The 20,467-nt window shown below is 39.4% G+C and overlaps 1 long non-coding RNA gene across 1 annotated transcript; it reads right to left on the bottom strand.

Moving 5' to 3' along the window:
• Positions 1-998: 998 nt before the first annotated feature.
• LOC110940749 lies at positions 999-19,982 on the bottom strand. The gene is made up of 3 exons (XR_002593503.2): positions 19,855-19,982; positions 18,571-18,654; positions 999-1,139 (listed from the first exon to the last, which is right to left on the bottom strand). It is a non-coding gene; the product is annotated as an uncharacterized LOC110940749 (long non-coding RNA).
• Positions 19,983-20,467: the final 485 nt, after the last annotated feature.

Genomic DNA, 20,467 nt, shown 5'->3' with positions numbered 1-20,467 from the left:
TAATATTTAAATTAATGAATTTTATTTTTTATTTTGTTTTCTAACTTACATAAAATTGTGTATGTTATATACTAGCAGGAACCCATGTTTGACTGTTGCGTTTGGTCACTCTCCTCGTTGGTGTTGTACATTATACAAACATGCTTAATGTGTAATATATGGGAGAGGGTGTACAATTTTTATAGGAAATAGGTGTACACATTGTAGTAGAGTAAGACATCAAGATAATAAATATCATGCAAATTACGAAACAACAGATGAGACCATAGCGATTTCTAAAAACAAAGAACATAAGTGAAGAATAAATATTAAGATAATTTTTTTTATACATTTTTTTTTTTGCCTTTAACCACAACAATATCATTCCACACGAAAAAGGGCAATTACAAGCCAATGACTGGTAGTCGGGCAACAAGTTGCGCCGCCACCCCCTTTTGAATAGAAAAACTAATTCTACTAAATACAAAGTTTGAAACCTTTAGCGACGAAGAATTACTATTAACGACTAAATGTTTGAGGAGACAAGAGTCTCAATCTGAAAGGATCCTATGAGGAGACAAGAGTCTCAATGTAAAGGGATCCTTTGAAGGCGGAGAAATATTTGTATACATAGTGCTAATCTCATTCAACTACATCATATTCGTAGACATCTTCATAACATTCCATCCAAAGGAGGAGATGGTTAGGAATGGCAAAAATACCCGACTCCGACGGGTATACCCGACATTCCACATAAATGGGACGGGTATACCGATACCTGACGGGTATTGGGCCTGGTATGGGATTAGTTTTAAAAATTTTCGTGGGTACAGGTCGGGTATGGGAATAGGTGATACCCGACCCGGTTACCAGTAACGACATACCCGTTTACCCGATGTAAGACCCTAACACGCTTTAACTGAAAAGACGCAGCGGAAATACGTACCATAAAATTTCTTTCATTATAAACGCTTTGACTTACTTGAAAGTTCATTTTAAAATAACTCTTTTACAATATATGCATCTTCGTACTCATTTAATAAAATAAAAGCATAACTTATGTTTATCAAATTACATACTCAAGCATTCCCGTACAATCTATCTTGTGACACGGTCCTTGATCGCTACTCCTCGTGATGATAATCTGTGATTCGTACAACCTGCACCCACCACATACATTCGCAACATTAGTATACATTATATACAAACAAGATTCCCAATCATGTAGTCTCGTTACGTTCTATCCACATATACTTTCCATCCCAGATCTTTCTACATTTAATCATTCCATCCGGGTGTCTAATCCTTGGCGAAACTTCAATAATGTACCTACATTACATTTCGTTCTCGAGGCACACTGTTAATAACGTCAATACTTAAATGTATTGAAACCATGTATACAATACATACATAACTACGTACATACATACATACCTTTACTTGCATACATACGCATCTACTTACATATATACATGATTACGTCTTCACATACGTATTTACTTACATACATACATACATACATACATACATACATACATACATACATACATACACACACACACACACACACATACATACATACATACATACATACATACATACATACATACATACATACATACATACATACATACATACATACATACATACATACATACATACATACATACATACATACATACATACATACATACATACATACATACATACATACATACATACATACATACATACATACATACATACATACATACATACATACATACATAGCTACTCACATACATACATAACTACATATATACAAGTCACATTCACTTATTTGTAAGTTGAGTCTTAACTACAAACATATCAACACAAATCGATGCAATTACAAACAAACATAACCGACTAACTTCCAACAAACATGATGAACATTCAGCAACATAATGAATATCCCATCAACACGATGAACATTCACCAACATAATGAACATTCCATTAACACGATGAACATTCAGCAACATAATGAACATCCCATTAACACGATGAACATTCAGCAACATAATGAACATTCCATTAACACAATGAACATTCAGCAACATAATGCACATTCCGTTAACACGATGAACATTCAGCAACATAATGAACATTCCATTAACACAATGAACATTCAGCAACAAAATGCACATTCCCTTAACACGATGAACATTCAGCAACATAATGCACATTCCGTTAACACGATGAACATTCAGCAACATAATGCACATTCCATTTAACATAATGAACATTCAGCAACAAAATGCACATTCCCTTAACACGATGAACATTCAGCAACATAATGAACATCCCATTAACACGATGAACATTCACCAACATAATGAACATTCAGCAACATAATGAACATCCCATTAACACGATGAACATTCAGCAACATAATGAACATTCAGCAACATAATGCACAGTGACACCTCGAAAATTCCTGTCCATTAGAATAAAGACACGTGTCATGTGTGACAGACGTGTCAGAAAAACCGGATTAAATAAAGAGATATGTGGTAGGATTTCCAGGGCGTCATGTTATTTAAAATACCTCTGAACGACCCAAGGGCGACACGTTATTAAATCACCTCTGAGCGACCCAAATTTTATAAATCCCAAGATCCTTAAATCAATTGATGATCATCTCATACGATAACCGGTTGTTCTCGAATAAATAAAGTTTCATCTTTATTAAGGGCTATGGAATTATAAGTTGTTACTACTCCTAATTTAAATAAAATTCTTATGAATAAGAATTGATATAAGCTTGGCCAACTCTTATGAAAGTCCAAGACTTATTCCTTTGAATCTCCGTCAATTACAAGTCCCTTAATGAATTTAGTGAATGGGGAACATGTAAGAGGAAGTGAGGCATGCAATGGCTGGTCTTGAAGGCCCCACATCTGAAAAGAGACAACATGTTTCGGGTATTGTGGTTGCATGGTCAAGACTTAAAAGTTTTCAAACTTTTGTCTTCTGGCCATCGCTTACGGACCGCAAGGCCCTAGGCTTACGGTCCGTAAGCAGGGTACCTAGGAATGTCCCGCAAGGAGTGGTTACGGACCGCAAAGCCTTAGGCTTACGGTCCGTAAGGAGGACACCTGAACCATGTTTTAGCAAGGTCGGTTATGGACCGCAAAGCTTTAAGCTTACGGTCCGTAAGGAAGGCATACGGACCGCAAGGCCATATGCTTACGGTCCGTAAGGACGTCGCTGGCAGCAGGTTTTGGACAGCTGCCTGTCCAGCAAGTTAAACCGACTTAAAACGTAACATTTTGATTCTATGGGCTTCCTAGGCAGTATATAGACCCTTAGGGACATTTGGGATGATCTTGTAACTATCCTAGAGTTGCTTGGCATGATCCTAAAGCATCTAGTTCACTATATAAAGAGTTCAAGTGTGTTCTTTGAAACTTGCTCATTTGGAACATTTGGCTCAAAGCTTTCTGGAACTCCTCTGGTCACCAACTCATTTTCTTAGGCTCTCTAATCCATCTTAGGACTCTTGTAAGTGTCCTTAACCCTCTTTAATCCTTTCTAGCTTAGCTAATTAAGTAAAAGTCAAACCGTCGTAATTAAGGTTTGACTTCGTGATTAAGCATAATGTACTTTGTCAAATCACGAATTAAAGATACCTTTAGGAAGGTAATTAAGTGGGTAACAAACCCTTAAAAGGGTGTTTCCAGATTCCCACTCTAAGCATGTCAATTGTCGAGTCAAAGCTAATCGTAAAAAGTCAACAGAATGCTTAATTTCGAATTAACGCATAATTAGCAATGTAGGTTATATGTAACCTGTTTGAACATTAATATAACTTGGTAATAAGTATAAGAACATGTTCCAACATGTTCAACTCGACAATTTTCGGTTTAGACCCGGTTCGGAACCGAAAGTCACATAGTTTGACTTTCGCTTTGACTTTCAGTTCTGACCCGTTTTAGTCAAGATTAAAATTGCCTTAGAGCTTCTTTTGGACCTATTAACATGTTAGTATATCCTCCTGTGATTATACAATGTGGTTCATTAGATATCTAGTTCGTATGCATGTTTCCGTTAAATGCCCATATGTTGACCATTATGCCCAAATGTCCAAAAATCATGATTTTTGAAAATATAAAAGGGTAGGCACCTTAGTTACGAAATATAAAGTTGTCCCCAAAATTTGACATCAGTTTGAGGTCTAGATTAAGAGTTATGCTCATTAGCGTAATTAGAAGCTTTCTTAATGAATAATTAGCGTAATTAACGCATAACCTATTTAAAACCGAATTTTGCATCAAAACTTTATACCCACTGTTATATAATAATATTTTGGGAATTTTAAAGATTTTTGTTCATTTTTAGGCTGAGCATAACTAGAGGTTCTAAGCTTATTTCAGCTTATGCCGGTTTTACCCTTTTCGGCCATAAAAAGAGATTTACTAAACCTTTTGACCCCAAACCTTTTCCTACTGATTCATTATGATAAATATGATATTTTGAGCCTTCTGGAAATATAAAAATATCAGCTTTTCTTTTAAAACCCGGAAATGGCTCCAAATCGCCTTTTTAGGCATTTTTACGACATAGTATATGTCGAAACTAGATTTTATGTAAAAGGTTTGATACCTACTGATGTATTTAATAAAAATTTATATTATATCAGTAAACTAAAGTTAGAAACTCAGATTTTCCGTTTTTACCCTTTTAGCCTATGTAAAATTACCAAAATGCCCTTTCGAGGCGTAATTGGCGTTTAAAAACATTTGGGGCATATTTGGACATACCTTACTGATATGACAACATAATTGGTGCATATTATCTCAGGAAACTTGCATATGACATATATGGCTACTCGTTACGCACTTTCGCGTTCGGATCGGCTTATGTGACTAGTTCACGCATATTAGCCGAAACGGGTCAAACCGTATCATCTTAGTCTCTAAATTCTGAATGTGATTAGTTTACCCATATTATACGAGTATCCAAGCTTGTAGGGTCTAAATCACATTCCTCCCCGGTTTTCGCATTCCTCGCGATTAAACCATATTTACTCTTTGAAACTAACCGGTCTAAGCCTAGGCTATATTAAAGACCCGTTAGGATTCTAATAGGTTATTATAACCTTCGTTCCAGAATAGGAGCCCAGTAAAAGACACGTGCATTTTGAATTTGTGGTTATACTTGCTCAGGTAAATACTTTTAACTCATTTTCCCTTATACGGGCTTGGGGGTACGGTATATAAAATACCGCTTGGTCGGGCAATTGACCCCAACTCATTAGTAGTTGGGTATTATCAATGTGACCCGTTTGAAAACTTGGTGTTGTTTGTTTTTATGCCTTTGGGAGCTTAATGACCATGTCCCGGATATCCTTGGCATCATTTTTGGCCACGACCTTGACACCCGGGTGTAGGCGTACACCCGGTATTATGTCCATTATTAAGGTATAAAAGTTGGCTTCCCGCCGCGGACTTATACTAAGTGGTGTGTCATTTAACCTTAAACCCGATACGGCTCGGGCGACTGAACGGTTAACAAACATGTAAATCTTTTACAAGTTTAACTCTGATTAATTATTCCCAAGTTATAAAATGTTTTGTGCCTTGTGCATTTAAAACCAATTTTTCAAATGTTTTCAAAATGAGTCAGTTAAATTGTATTTACCAGTGCAAACTGACGTATTTTCCCCAAAAAGATTAAGTGCAGGTGCTATACGAAATAGGCTGGTTTCTCCTTAGCATCGTAGAGTCTCGCAAGCTTTTGGGATGCATATATCTGTTGAACAATTTCCTTCTTTTATTTTCTATCCGCCTGTGGATCTATTTCGACAAATTGTGATACTTGATATTACACTTTAATGTTGAAATAAATCTATTTTCTTTTGCTTCCGCTGTGCAATATAATTTGTGTTGTTTGACATATGATGATATCAACTACGTCACGATACTCCCCCACCGGGCCCACCTGTGACACGTGGAAATTAGGGGTGTGACAGGTTGGTATCAGAGCCAACACTGAGTGAATTAAACACTAGCCTTTTGTGTTTAATCTCAGTGCACAAATTGCACATTCTTCGAGTTCCAAGTCTAGACATTGAACATAGGACAAACTCTGCTTTGTTTTATTTTTGAGTCTTTTATTATATTGTTGTTGTTATCTAAATATTGTATGCAGGTCATCATGCCACCCAGATTCCTTCGAGGTAGAGGCAAAGGACCCGTGTCAGGCCATGATCACGAGGCCGGGCCGTCGCATCGACGTACTCCATCCATCACTATGAGCACAAGCCCGCAGGAGCCATGGAGGCTCTATGTCGAACCAGGAAGGCGATCTGTATCCCTTAGCTCTTCACCTTCATACCAACACTCTTTTGGGCCCCATTCAGAAAACGAGCCCAACAACCAGCCGCCAGCTTTCATACCTCTACAGAGATCCAACTCTCATCATTCTTTTGGCGACCCAACACCCGTTTTCCAAAGCCGATTTAACCCGGCTAACCTTCTGCCAGAACCCGTGGGTTTTAACCCACTTGGACCGGAAGACCACTTTTCAGGAGAAAACGACATGGATGAGGATACTGACCCTGTGGAGCCTGCATCAGGAACACCAAACCATCCCATTGAGATATCAGATGGGTCATCCTTCCATGGATCGCCATACCGCGGACCGGACAGTTTTATGGAGAAGTTCAACCAGTATGATTGGTATTTTACCCCGTCTGAGCACTCGCATCACGAGCAGCAGCAGGATCCTTCGGTGGGTCAACAGTTTGTGGCAGTCACGCCGCCGCCACCACCGCCAGTGGATCAGCAGCCGCCTCCGGAGCCACCGAGGCGAAGAAGGTCAAATGCACGGATATCCGTGCGAGGTGGAATTCGGATTAGTACTCCCCAACCATCGAGTGGCAGCCATTACCCGCCACTCCAGGAGGAAGAGGACCCGCAGATGGGTGGTCCAACAAGCCCTATACCAGATGTCAACTCAGTACCAGTGGTACCACCTTTGGGTTTCGATAACCCGATTCCTGCGTATGTTGGGTCAGCGGCATACAACCCATTCGAGCAGCCGGCGCACACCCACTACAACTACAACTACAACTACGGTTATGCGGAGGTAGATCCGTATCAAGTAGCTCGGGATTACAATGCCCTTCACCCTGAAGGACCATACGGAGGGCCATGGACTACTGGTTACCCGACTTATGGGTACCAGCATCAGCCACCTCCTCCACCGGTGTATCAGCCATCACAGCCACAGATTCAGCAGGAAGTTCTTGAAAGGCTGAACCAAGTCGAACAAGAGGTTCGTGAAGACCGCAGAGAGCGGCAAGGTTTCTTCAAAGGGCTATCAGACTTGCTTAAGGGGAAGTCGAAGAGGAGGGGTCATTGAGAACCCTTGTTATATTTATATTGTGTTGTAATTCAGTCCCTGCGTGGACTTGTTATTCCAGTATTCAGCTCCTGCGTGAGCTTGTTGTTGTATTCCGCTCCTGCGTGAGCAAGTTTGGTTAGTTAACCCCTGCGTGGGTTTGTTCTTGTTTCCCGCCCCTGCGAGGGCATTTTCATCTATTTTTAATAGAAGTCCCGTTTGGGCAAATGTTGTTCTATTTTAGACAATTTGTGGGATGTTTTAATTAAGTTTTCATTTTATTGCATGCATAAAATATGAAGATAAATGAAATATTTAAAAGGATCTGCCATTATAATTAATTGGAAAAATCTAAAGTGAACCAAGACCTAGCCTTATAGTTTATAAAACAAGGCCAAGATGGTAGCTCCATAATTAGGTTAAGATCCATAATTAACATCTCAATTTAGGACTATTCTGCGTTAATTATTAAAGAATCTTAGAGGTTAAACCTAGCCCTTGTGTCATTTCAGACCTGGCCAAGATGGTATAACCCACATAATAGATTCAAATTATTAACATCTGTTAGTATGTTAATGCTCTTGGCAAACTGTGAATCAGTAAAGTCACACAGGCCATATATTTTTGGGTTAATTTTAAATTCCCTTAAATTGTTTAACCACTTCTTTGAAGTGAAGTGCCTGTGGGCAATAATTTAATGTCCTCTGTGACTAAGGACAGTGGTAGCTTATGACTCCCTGTTAATAGATGGTAACGAACTATGATTCGACCTAAAACACCTAGATACTATGAAATCTTGGTTATTAAGTATCTTAACTGTCCTTGTGACTAGGCCTTATGTGCTAATATTAAGAGTATTATAGGATAATAACAACATCCTAATGTTTTGATAAATTAACCTAAAATGGCAATTCAAAACCTTGGTTAATAAAACATAAAATACTATAAAGAGCCTTTAAGATAAAACTTTGCCTATTTATCATATGTAGCGTTGAAGCTACATGGCCAGATCAGAGGAAGCCAATAGCCATCCGGTTGAGAACCGTGAGGATGCAAAGTTCCTAGTGACTAGTGCTGAGCTAAAAGCAATTGTGAATGAAGCGGTTGAGAAAGCCTTAGCGCGACAGTACAGTGAGTACAGTGAAACCCGCAGTAGAACTCTGCCTACACCGCATGCTAAACCAAAGAATCATTCTGAGATTCGTAACAAGCCGCCACCTACTCCTCCCAAATCTAAGAAAGATGATGATCGTCATTCCTCAAATGAAAACAGTGTTCACCCCAAGAAGCTTGTGGTTGACGAAGCCCCACGTGCTAAGGGTTGCACGTATAAGTATTTTGTGTCATGTAAACCTCGAGAGTTTACTGGGGAGAAAGGGGCAGTTGATTGTATGACATGGCTTGATGAGATTGAGACGGTAGTAGATATCAGTGGATGTGCTGAGAGGGATATGGTTAAGTTTGCATCCCAGTCCTTCAAGGGTGAGGCTCTAGCCTGGTGGGGAGCATTGATCCAGGCTTCTGGAAAGGCTACCCTGTATAGCATGTCTTGGGAGCAGTTTGTTGCTCTTATCAAGGAAAACTACTGCCCTCAGCATGAGGTTGAGCGTATAGAGTCCGATTTCCTATCTCTGACCATGAAGAACCTTGATTGCCAGGCATACCTCACCAGTTTTAACACCCTATCCAGATTAGTTCCTTATCTGGTAACCCCTGAACCTAAAAGGATTGCGCGTTTTATTGGGGGTTTGGCCCCAGAAATCAAGGCCAGTGTGAAGGCTTCGCGACCTATTGCATTCCGATCTGTCACCGACTTATCTCTGTCTCTCACTCAAGATGCAGCGAGACAGAGAGCTCTGAGAAGTGCGGAATCTGACAAGAGGAAGCGTGAAGATGATAATTCACGTAGATCGAGTAAGAAGCATAGGGGAAACCGTGATGGTAAGAAAGGGTTTGAGACCAGGAGGAGTGAGCACCAGTCGGGCGATAGGCCCAAGTGCAAGAGCTGTAGGAAGCACCATTTTGGAAGGTGCAGATTTGAACAGAAATCCCAGTCTAAGATGTATGGGATATGCAAGTCTTCTGAACACCGGACTCTTGAGTGCAAGAGGTTAAAGGATGTGATGTGTGTCGGTGTGTATATATTTTTGATATATATTTAAGCCCCTTTTTACACTTTTAACCAAGTTTTAAATTTATAAAACACGATATTTACTAACACTAAACACACATATGGGCAAGTGCACCCATCGTGGACGTAGTATAGTGTTGGTAAGATACCGAGGTCGTCCAAGGACACAAGAGCTTTTAGTACCGGTTTATCCTCAACGTCTAATCAAATCAAAAAGGTTAGAAAAATGTTTTAAACTAAGAAAATAAAAACTAACTAAATGCTGAAAAATAAAAATAAAATAAAAACAGATAGACAAGATGAATCACTTGGATCCGACATGTGTATTAGTATAACCTTTGATTATTTTTGCACTTTTGCACTTATTTAAGAGATTATCTTAGTTATTGTAGTAGGCCCCTCTTTTGAAGGCGATGTTACCCTCAACCCAGTAGTTTGAGTCAGCAAGGATACAATCCTAAAGGGTCGGATTATTGAAAGATAATTAATTAAGTTATTAATGCAAATTGTGGTAGGCCCCGCTTTTGGCGGTGACGTTACCCTCGGCTAAGTAGTCTGAGTCAGCAGGGATACAATCCTAAATAGCCGGGTTATAGTATTAATAGTAGTTAACTTATGAGGGGGTCAAAGAGTTTGGATCCCCGCCATCCAATACCTATGGGCATTGAAGGAGATCCTACTAAATTTGACCCAGGTCCCAAGCAGGACCTCTAAACGCTGAACAAGGGCAAGACCCTTACCAAACCGTTCCCTTAACCCCCGACCAGGTAGCCAACATACCTCCATATAGACCGTGGAGATATGAATGGTGAAAATCTTTTATTTTATATAGACAGTAAAATAATGCCAAGACACCACGGACAAACGATAAGGAAAGATCACCTTCAACATAAGTAACTAGTTATTAAAGTCATTAATACAAAACCAAATAAAAAGTGCAAAAGATTAAAAATAAAAAGTATTATACTAAACACTTGTCTTCACCAAGTGATGTAAGAGACTTAGGCAAACATGGCCTTGATTGTCAAGAACTCTTACGATCAATCTTGGATCCCGAGACGACTCACACACTCTACGATGGACAATGGATGATGGTGGTGGATGATGGTGTTATGGTGGTGGTGGGTGGTGGATGAAGTGTGAGAGAGGTGGTGTGCCAAGGGATGAGAGAAAATGAAGCCAAGCTCCTCTATTTATAGGCTGAACAGAAGGCTGGACACGGCCCCGTGCCCGTCTGACATCTTTCACCACACCCCCGTGCCCGCTGGACACGGCCCCGTGGTGGGCAATGGAAGCTTCTACTGGTTTGTCTTTTCTGCTGCTTCCTGGGCACGCCCCCGTGTTCGCTGGACACGAGGCGTGTTCAGACTCTGTTTCTTCTCTTTTGCTTTGGGAGGTGTCGTTGAGGGTCCGGGCAGTCTACTTTTGTTCCTTTTCTTGTATTTATGGTAGAATTAGTTGTCTTTTTGCTTCTTTTGTGATTTTGAGCTCATTTAATCCTGAAAATACAAAAGGAAGACAAAAACACTCTTTTTCCAACATTAGTACTTAAAAAGGGTTAGTTTTATGCCTTAATTGATGTGATTATATGTTGCATTTTACACACATCAGGATGCAACTTGCTTCAGTTGCAACGAAAAAGGGCACATCAAGACCAACTGCCCAAAGAATGCTAAGAAGACTGAAGAAGGAAAGAAGACCAATGCCAGGGTCTTTCAAATGAATGTTCAAGAAGCCATCCAGAACGATAACGTCATAACCGGTATGTTTCTCATTAATGACGTTTTCGCAAGAGTATTATTTGATTCTGGGGCAGATAAATCTTTTGTGGATAGTAAATTCTGTGAGCTGTTAGGATTGCCTGTTAAAGCCCTTAGTGCAAAGTATGAGGTAGAGTTAGCAGATGGTACCTTAGAAACAGTCTCGACTGTGTTAGATGGATGTGCTATATCCATTAGGAACCACTCTTTTCCTCTATCCCTGCTACCCTTCAAGTTAGATGGTTTTGATGTAGTATTGGGCATGGATTGGTTATCACATAACCAAGCCCAGATTGTATGCAGTAGAAGGCAAGTAATAATCAAGACTCCATCTGGTGAATCTCTCACCATTCAGGGAGATACGCGTCATGGATTGCCTAAGTAGATGTCTATGCTCAAAGCATCCCAATGCTTGAAGAATGGTTGTGTCATCTATATGGCACAAGTAACCATTGATGAGCAAAAGCCCAAAATTGAAGATATTCCCGTTATATCCGAATACCCTGAAGTCTTCCCAGAAGAACTGCCTGGTTTGCCACCAGATAGGCAAGTGGAGTTCAAAATCGATATCGTTCCTGGAGCTGCACCTATCGCTAGAGCGCCTTATAGGCTAGCGCCAACGGAGATGAAGGAATTGAGAACGCAGCTAGACGATTTGCTAGCCAAGGGTTTCATTAGACCTAGTTCGTCCCCTTGGGGAGCACCGATTCTATTCGTCAAGAAGAAAGATGGTTCGATGCGTCTATGTATCGATTACCGAGAGCTTAACAAGGTTACCATTAAGAATAGGTATCCTCTACCCAGGATCGACGATCTATTCGATCAACTTCAAGGGGCAAGCTACTTCTCCAAGATCGACCTGAGGTCGGGATATCACCAATTGAAGGTTAAGGATGAAGATGTGCACAAGACTGCGTTTAGGACTCGTTATGGCCACTACGAGTTCCTAGTGATGCCTTTCGGGCTCACAAACGCACCTGTCGCATTCATGGATCTCATGAATCGCGTTTGCAAACCTTATTTAGATAAATTCGTCATCGTCTTCATCGATGACATTCTCATTTATTCCAAGAGTCAAGCTGATCACGAGAAGCACCTCCGTTGTATTCTGAAGCTGCTTCATCAAGAAAAGTTATATGCGAAGTTTTCCAAATGTGAGTTTTGGTTGAGAGAAGTCCAATTTCTTGGACACGTGGTCAGTGAGCGTGGTATTCAAGTGGATCCCACTAAAGTTGAAGCTGTCATGAATTGGCAGGAGCCAAAGACGCCTACGAAAATCCGCAGTTTCCTAGGTTTGGCAGGATACTACAGGAGATTCATCGAGAATTTCTCAAGGATTGCAGCACCCCTAACTTTGCTGACTCGCAAGAGTAGCAAGTTTAATTGGGGACCTAAGCAGCAAGAGTCATTCGATACTTTGAAGCAGAAATTAAGTAACGCTCCTGTGTTGACGTTACCTGATGGGATTGACGAGTTTGTAGTCTATTGTGATGCATCACACACCGGGATGGGTTGTGTGTTAATGCAGAGAGGCAAGGTCATTGCCTACGCTTCACGACAATTGAAAGTGCACGAGAAGAATTACACCACTCATGATTTAGAATTGGGTGCCGTTGTATTTGCACTAAAGTTGTGGAGGCACTATTTGTATGGCACTAAATGCGTGATCTATTCTGATCATAAGAGCCTTCAGCACCTGTTCAACCAGAAGGAATTGAACATGAGGCAGCGACGATGGATGGAAACTCTAAATGACTATGATTGTGAAATAAGATACCATCCAGGCAAGGCCAATGTAGTCGCAGATGCCTTGAGCAGGAAAGAAAGAATAAAGCCAATCAGAATAAATGCCAAAAGCATTGAGGTCAGGAACAGTTTGCATGAAAGGCTGTTAGCTGCACAGAAGGAAGCAGTGCTAGAAGCTAACTACCCTAATGAGAAGCTAGGAGTGACTGAAGAACAGTTATCCTATGGCAAAGACGGAATCCTGAGATTGAATGGAAGAATATGGGTTCCTGTTTTTGGAGGTCTTCGTGACGTCATCCTTAAGGAAGCCCACAGTTCTAAATATTTCGTCCATCCTGGAGCGGATAAGATGTATCAGGATGTAAAGGCGAATTACTGGTGGATAGGCTTGAAAAAGTCTATAGCCACCCATGTGGCTAAATGTCTGACGTGCGCACAAGTTAAAGCTGAGCATCAGAAACCGTCAGGATTGCTGCAACAGCCTGAGATTCCCACCTGGAAATGGGAAAAGGTAACGATGGATTTTATTACCAAGTTGCCTAAGACGCCGAAAGGAAATGACACTATTTGGGTGATAGTTGATCGACTGACTAAGTCGGCACATTTCCTACCCATTAGAGAAACTTTCAGTTCTGACATGCTAGCTCAACTGTACGTGGATAAGATAGTATCCCTGCATGGCGTACCAGTATCCATCATCTCTGATAGGGATACCAGATATACATCTCATTTCTGGAAAAGTTTCCAAAGGTCTCTGGGTACGCAGCTGAATTTTAGTACAGCTTATCGTCCTCAGACGGATGGGCAAAGTAAGCGTACTATTCAAACCCTGGAGGACATGCTTCGTGCATGTGTGATAGACCTAGGCGGAAGTTGGGATTGACACCTGCCTCTGATCGAGTTCTCATACAATAATAGCTACCACACCAGCATTAAGGCTGCGCCTTTTGAGGCATTATACGGTAGGAAGTGCAGAACACCCATCTGTTGGGCAGAGGTAGGAGACGTTCAAGTATCAGGACCCGAATTAGTCCTGGAGACGACTGACAAAGTTACCCAAATTACTGAGCACCTAAAAGCTGCCCGTGATAGGCAAAGGAGCTATGCTGATGGTAAGCGAAAGTCCCTCAAGTTCGAGGTTGGCGATAAAGTTTTGCTCAAGGTATCACCTTGGAAAGGGGTAATGAGATTTGGCAAGAAAGGTAAGCTAAGCCCAAGATATATTGGACCATTCGAGATCATCAAATGTGTAGGATCAGTGGCTTATAAGTTGAACTTACCAGAAGAGCTTAGTGGTATTCACAATGTGTTCCACATCTGCAATCTGAAGAAATGTCTAGCTGATGAATCGCTAGTCATACCGCATACAGATGTGCATATCGATGAAAGCTTGAAGTTCATAGAAAAACCTGTGTCGATTGAGGACCGACAGGTAAAGAAGCTTCGGAGAAAGCACGTACCCATTGTCAAGGTCAAATGGGAGGGCCGCAGAGGTCCTGATTATACGTGGGAGTTAGAATCCACGATGAAGGAGAAATACCCTCAATTGTTTCAGTAAATCTCGAGGTCGAGATTTCTTTTAAGGGGGTGAGGATGTGACACCTCGAAAATTCCTGTCCATTAGAATAAAGACACGTGTCATGTGTGACAGACGTGTCAGAAAAACCGGATTAAATAAAGAGATATGTGGTAGGATTTCCAGGGCGTCATGTTATTTAAAATACCTCTGAACGACCCAAGGGCGACACGTTATTAAATCAACTCTGAGCGACCCAAATTTTATAAATCCCAAGATCCTTAAATCAATTGATGATCATCTCATACGATAACCGGTTGTTCTCGAATAAATAAAGTTTCATCTTTATTAAGGGCTATGCAATTATAAGTTGTTACTACTCCTAATTTAAATAAAATTCTTATGAATAAGAATTGATATAAGCTTGGCCAACTCTTATGAAAGTCCAAGACTTATTCCTTTGAATCTCCATCAATTACAAGTCCCTTAATGAATTTAGTGAATGGGGAACATGTAAGAGGAAGTGAGGCATGCAATGGCTGGTCTTGAAGGCCCCACATCTGAAAAGAGACAGCATGTTTCGGGTATTGTGGTTGCATGGTCAAGACTTAAAAGTTTGCAAACTTTTGTCTTCTGGCCATCGCTTACGGACCGCAAGGCCCTAGGCATACGGTCCGTAAGCAGGGTACCTAGGAATGTCCCGCAACGAGTGGTTATGGACCGTAAAGCCTTAGGCTTACGGTCTGTAAGGAGGACACCTGAACCATGTTTTAGCAAGGTCGGTTACGGACCGCAAAGCTTTAAGCTTACGGTCCGTAAGGAAGGCATACAGACCGCAAGGCCATATGCTTACGGTCCGTAAGGACGTCCCTGGCAGCAGGTTTTGGACAGCTGCCTGTCCAACAAGTTAAACCGACTTAAAACGTAACATTTTGATTCTATGGGCTTCCTAGGCAGTATATAGACCCTTAGGGACATTTGGGATGATCTTGTAACTATCCTAGAGTTGCTTGGCATGATCCTAAAGCATCTAGTTCACTATATAAAGGGTTCAAGTGTGTTCTTTGAAACTTGCTCATTTGGAACATTTGGCTCAAAGCTTTCTGGAACTCCTCTGGTCACCAACTCATTTTCTTAGGCTCTCTAATCCATCTTAGGACTCTTGTAAGTGTCCTTAACCCTCTTTAATCCTTTCTAGCTTAGCTAATTAAGTAAAAGTCAAACCGTCGTAATTAAGGTTTGACTTCGTGATTAAGCATAATGTGCTTTGTCAAATCACGAATTAAAGATACCTTTAGGAAGGTAATTAAGTGGGTAACAAACCCTTAAAAGGGTGTTTCCAGATTCCCACTCTAAGCATGTCAATTGTCGAGTCAAAGCTAATCGTAAAAAGTCAACAGAATGCTTAATTTCGAATTAACGCATAATTAGCAATGTAGGTTATATGTAACCTGTTTGAACATTAATATAACTTGGTAATAAGTATAAGAACATGTTCCAACATGTTCAACTCGACAATTTTCGGTTTAGACCTGGTTCGGAACCGAAAGTCGCATAGTTTGACTTTCGCTTTGACTTTCAGTTCTGACCCGTTTTAGTCAAGATTAAAATTGCCTTAGAGCTTCTTTTGGACCTATTAACATGTTTGTATATCCTCCTGTGATTATACAATGTGGTTCATTAGATATCTAGTTCGTATGCATGTTTCCGTTAAATGCCCATATGTTGACCATTATGCCCAAATGTCCAAAAATCATGATTTTTGAAAATATAAAAGGGTAGGCACCTTAGTTACTGAAATATAAAGTTGTCCCCAAAATTTGACATCAGTTTGAGGTCTAGATTAAGAGTTATGCTCATTAGCGTAATTAGAAGCTTTCTTAATGAATAATTAGCGTAATTAACGCATAACCTATTTAAACCCGAATTTTGCATCAAAACTTTATACCCACTGTTATATAATAATATTTTGGGAATTTTAAAGATTTTTGTTCATTTTTAGGCTGAGCATAACTAGAGGTTCTAAGCTTATTTCGGCTTATGCTGGTTTTACCCTTTTCGGCCATAAAAAGAGATTTACTAAACCTTTTGACCCCAAACCTTTTCCTACTGATTCATTATGATAAATATGATATTTTGAGCCTTCTGGAAATATAAAAATATCAGCTTTTCTTTTAAAACCCGGAAATGGCTCCAAATCGCCTTTTTAGGCATTTTTACGACATAGTATATGTCGAAACTAGATTTTATGTAAAAGGTTTGATACCTACTGATGTATTTACTAAAAAATTATATTATATCAGTAAACTAAAGTTAGAAACTCAGATTTTCCGTTTTTACCCTTTTAGCCTATGTAAAATTACCAAAATGCCCTTTCGAGGCGTAATTGGCGTTTAAAAACATTTGGGGCATATTTGGGCATACCTTACTGATATGACAACATAATTGGTGCATATTATCTCAGGAAACTTGCATATGACATATATGGCTACTCGTTACGCACTTTCGCGTTCGGATCGGCTTATGTGACTAGTTCACGCATATTAGCCGAAACGGGTCAAACCGTATCATCTTAGTCTCTAAATTCTGAATGTGATTAGTTTACCCATATTATACGAGTATCCAAGCTTGTAGGGTCTAAATCACATTCCTCCCCGGTTTTCGCATTCCTCGCGATTAAACCATATTTACTCTTTGAAACTAACCGGTCTAAGCCTAGGCTATATTAAAGACCCGTTAGGATTCTAATAGGTTATTATAACCTTCGTTCCAGAATAGGAGCCCAGTAAAAGACACGTGCATTTTGAATTTGTGGTTATACTTGCTCAGGTAAATACTTTTAACTTATTTTCCCTTATACGGGCTTGGGGGTACGGTATATAAAATACCGCTTGGTCGGGCAATTGACCCCAACTCATTAGTAGTTGGGTATTATCAATGTCACCCGTTTGAAAACTTGGTGTTGTTTGTTTTTATGCCTTTGGGAGCTTAATGACCATGTCCCGGATATCCTTGGCATCATTTTTGGCCACGACCTTGACACCCGGGTGTAGGCGTACACCCGGTATTATGTCCATTATTAAGGTATAAACGTTGGCTTCCCGTCGCGGACTTATACTAAGTGGTGTGTCATTTAACCTTAAACCCGATACGGCTCGGGCGACTGAACGGTTAACAAACATGTAAATCTTTTACAAGTTTAACTCTGATTAATTATTCCCAAGTTATAAAATGTTTTGTGCCTTGTGCATTTAAAACCAATTTTTCAAATGTTTTCAAAATGAGTCAGTTAAATTGTATTTACCAGTGCAAACTGACGTATTTTCCCCAAAAAGATTAAGTGCAGGTGCTATACGAAATAGGCTGGTTTCTCCTTAGCATCGTAGAGTCTCGCAAGCTTTTGGGATGCATATATCTGTTGAACAATTTCCTTCTTTTATTTTCGATCCGCCTGTGGATCTATTTCGACAAATTGTGATACTTGATATTACACTTTAATGTTGAAATAAATCTATTTTCTTTTGCTTCCGCTGTGCAATATAATTTGTGTTGTTTGACATATGATGATATCAACTACGTCACGATACTCCCCCACCGGGCCCACCGGTGACACGTGGAAATTAGGGGTGTGACATGCACATTCCGTTAACACGATGAACATTCAGCAACATAATGAACATTCCATTAACACAATGAACATTCAGCAACAAAATGCACATTCCCTTAACACGATGAACATTCAGCAACATAATGCACATTCCGTTAACACGATGACATAATGCACATTCCATTTAACACAATGAACATTCAGCAACAAAATGCACATTCCCTTAACATGATGAACATTCAACAACATAATGAACATTCCATTAACACGATGAACATTCAGCAACATAATGCACATTCCCTTAACACGATGAAACTATCATCTTAATTTACATTAAGGATAGACGAAGTTCATATGAACTTACCTTGGTACTTACCCTTACCTGTAAAGTCTTACTTGGTTTCCCTATATACAACATACCAAACTTCATTTATAAATAAGAAGTGATTTCGGAAATCACTCACCTTAAGTGTCTGTATTCGCATCCGTTTCCTCGCCTCCTTTTGACCCGTTAGCCTTCCATGCTTCCATCCATCTTGACATGATCCCTATACTTTCATGTCGTCGCATTCACATTCTTGTTAGCATACATGATTGTACATATTAACGATCATATCAAATTCATGTTTTACATTTGACTTTCATTAGTCAATTCTAACAAGTATAAGGCATATTTCCACAAGTCAATCTTTTCAAACTCATATAATTCATCACGTCATCACATATAACACATATGGAGACTTTCTATAACATTACAATTGTGACAAAAAGTCTAACATTGCTACTTATGCACATTTGACTTTTAGAAAGTCAACGATTTATCATATGACCTTTCGACTTAACCTCATACATCCATGTCATTATAGTAGACTATACTAATGACACTATACACATTTCATACTCACGATGCAATAAGCATACAACCACATGATCATCTAGTTATATGCACACACCAAACATATTCAATTTCGTTCATTATAGTAACATAATTCTACAACTAACACCATGACCTATGCTTAACAAGACAACATCATTCTAACTTCATCATGTTCTAATGATCTCATATGCTTCACATTTAGTGTACTTTTACTTATCAATTTTGATTAAGCAATTATTCAAACATGTAGTAAACATCATACCACTCCAACATAGAGTACAATATTCTAACGCATACTTTTACCAAATAACATGGCTAACCAAATCCTACATGAATTCCATCTAAAAATAGATTTTTCATGTTTAGTTATCATCAAATACATCATATCCCCATATTACATGATTTCATCCATTACTTGCATACCATTTCATCTATTAATCTCACCTAGGCATTTCATCAAACACTTGGTGTGCATACCACAGTTTATGCATAATGTACAAGCTCCTAATGCATAATCTTCCGAATTCATACATAATTCATCAAATCCTCCTACTAATTAACATATATCATTCACACATAAACATTCAAACATACTATCATCATATTTCTTTCAATTCTTCTAACAAGACTCCGTATTAGTCACATAATACATCAATATTCAACAAGAATTAGACATGGATGATGATTCAACCCATCATTCTCACCATAATTAATGGGTTTCACCTCTAACCATCAAACTAACCTAAATAATACATAACCCATGTTCTATATGATGATTCTAACATATCCTCATACTCAATTTCATACCAATTCACAATCTACAACATAACCCACTTCGTGAAAGATCACCAATCTAACTTTTAAGACATACCTTATGATCCCCTCGTGTAAGTGATCATTAATCCGTGTTTATTCATGAATTTAGACCTCGATTCACCCTTCAATTTGATGATTCTTCATGCTTAGGGTTTCTTGAGCTCATGGAGCTCCTGCTTGTTCTGGAACACACACGATTTGTGTGTTTGTGTGTGTTTTTCATATATTAAATTCAACTTTTACTTTGCCCCACTTTAGTCCCTCAAGTTTGCCACTAAATAATATTGGCACAACTATCATCCTTTTTACCACCTTTCTAACTTGGTTAAATAGCCTAGTTGTTTATTTCATGATATACCATATCAGAACATTTACCGAATATAAACATTCGGGTTTTGAGGTGTTACACCCGAACTATATACCTAATCATGTACCCGCTTTTCTTAATTATATTTTTATTTTCCATTAACCCTTGTCTATTGGTGATTTATTTTAGTTTGTTCATAATGTGAACAAAAATAAATTTTTCTTTTAGTCTATGCATTTGATAATAGTATTTATATTTGCAATAACGGAATTTAATAATCCCAACTTTCACCAGTTGGTCGATAACGGACCCAACTTCAAAAATAACCACTGGCGGTCCCAACTTTTGACATTTTGTAAAC

This window comes from Helianthus annuus, chromosome 1 (genome assembly GCF_002127325.2).
Source record: "Helianthus annuus cultivar XRQ/B chromosome 1, HanXRQr2.0-SUNRISE, whole genome shotgun sequence".
In the NCBI taxonomy this organism is placed as follows: Eukaryota; Viridiplantae; Streptophyta; class Magnoliopsida; order Asterales; family Asteraceae; genus Helianthus; species Helianthus annuus.
This window is presented reverse-complemented; position numbering and strand designations above follow the sequence as displayed.